Source organism: Oncorhynchus gorbuscha, linkage group LG24, assembly GCF_021184085.1.
Source record: "Oncorhynchus gorbuscha isolate QuinsamMale2020 ecotype Even-year linkage group LG24, OgorEven_v1.0, whole genome shotgun sequence".
NCBI lineage: Eukaryota > Metazoa > Chordata > Actinopteri > Salmoniformes > Salmonidae > Oncorhynchus > Oncorhynchus gorbuscha.
The window spans coordinates 16026125-16027918 of record NC_060196.1 but is presented as its reverse complement, the minus strand read 5'-3'; the positions used below and the strand labels follow the sequence as shown (position 1 = coordinate 16027918).

At 38.2% G+C, this 1794-nt stretch overlaps 1 protein-coding gene across 2 annotated transcripts in view; it reads left to right on the top strand.

The window, feature by feature from the left end:
- LOC124012851 (CD209 antigen-like protein C) overlaps positions 1-616 on the top strand; it is a 3585-nt gene extending 2969 nt beyond the window's left edge. For both annotated transcript variants that reach the window (XM_046326853.1, XM_046326854.1), the window contains one exon: positions 1-616. This exon is cut by the window's left edge and continues 188 nt beyond it. The gene's annotated coding sequence lies outside the window, so the exon portion shown is untranslated.
- Positions 617-1794: the final 1178 nt, after the last annotated feature.

Here is a 1794-nt window from a genome sequence, read left to right as displayed (position 1 = left end):
TGCCACACAGGAGAATATCTGAATTCCATTGTAAAAAAAAATGAAGCATCACCTACAAGTTGATGCTGACAAGTCATGGCAGGAAAACAAATGACCCATAACACATGTAAAAAAAAAAAAGTCCCGCTAATTGGCTAACGATTCAAATGAAAGCTAACATTGAATCGACGTCAGACGTTAATTCTTCAAGTCGGCTGTTTTGACATATGTTTCAGATAATCTGAATTCCCTTTTGAATTTGCAAAAGATTGTTTAGATTTTTTTTCCGACACAAAGGTTAATGTCTCCTGCATTTCATTAGTAGCACAAATGGTAGAGAAAATTCAAATGAATCTTGACAAAACATTCCAGTTGACTATGACTAATATGCGCCCTCTACTGACTAGAGAGGCATATAGAAGGTCAAAGTGCAGAACATCACAGTAGCAGGTAGAATTACTTCAGATTGCTTAAAATGATTGTGTTGTAATATGAGAATGCAACTAAATTGGAAGCTGATGCGACTTGTAGGTTCAGTCATAATCTATCCACCCAACAGTGGCTTCCACTGTGAACAAGACAGCTGCTTTACACTGATAATTTCTTTGTCAGATGGAATGATTTTACAAATAAACATTTTTAGAAGCTAAGAGATTAGCCATCTGTTAATTTATTGTATTGTGCAAACTGACAATAGAAGTATTAATCATTTGACCTTTGTTCATATGCTTTTTCCCCCCCAGAAATCTGTGTTGTCATAATAACATGCATTCATAGTCAAGATGTCTAATATAATACGGTCACTTAATCAAATGACATTCTATCAATAACTATTTTTTAAACATTTTATTTCACCTTTATTTAACCAGGTAGGCAAGTTGAGAACAAGTTCTCCTTTACAATTGCGACCTGGTCAAGATGAAGCAAAGCAGTTCGACACATACAACAACAGAGTTACACATGGAGTAAAACAAACATACAGTCAATAATACAGTAGAAAAATAAGTCTATGTACAATGTGAGCAAGTGAGGTGAGATAAGGGAGGTAAAGGCAAAAAAATAAGTTAAAACACTGGAATGGTAGATTTGCAGGGAAGAATGTGCAAAGTAGAGAAATAAATAATGGGGTGCAAAGGAGCAAAATAAATAAATACAGTAGGGAAAGAGGTAGTTGTTTGGGCTAAATTATAGATGGACTATGTACAGGTGCCGTAATCTGTGACCTGCTCTGACAGCTGGTGCTTAAAGCTAGTGAGGGAGACAAGTGTTTCCAGTTTCAGAGATTTTGTAGTTCGTTCCAGTCATTGGCAGCAGAAAACTGGAGAACTAGAGAGATATACCTGCTGGAGCGTGTGCTACAGGTGGGTGCTGCTATGGTGACCAGCAAGCTGAGATAAGGGGGGACTTTACCTAGCAGGGTCTTGTAGATGACCTGGAGCCAGTGGGTTTAGCGACGAGTATGAAGCAAACTATAATGAAGTGAAACAGAGCTTTGTGCTTTAGCAAGGTAAACATGGGACCAATTCAATTCCTCTGGTGACCGTGGGATAGTCTACTCATGCGATTGGAAGAGATTGTGTGCACACTGTACTGTACAGGTGTAGGTGTTGATTCAGGCCAGTGACCTATCCACTGACCATTCTTGACCATTTTCCTTACGGATCCCAGGCTTGAGCCCCTCCATTTGTGTGGCTATTCTGAATAAAATCTACAAATTGTCCAGTATTTTACTCACCTCAATTAAACAAAATACAATTATGTTTATTTACATGGATATTGGGGGAAAGAAACCTCTCTCTCTCATACGTAGAGTGC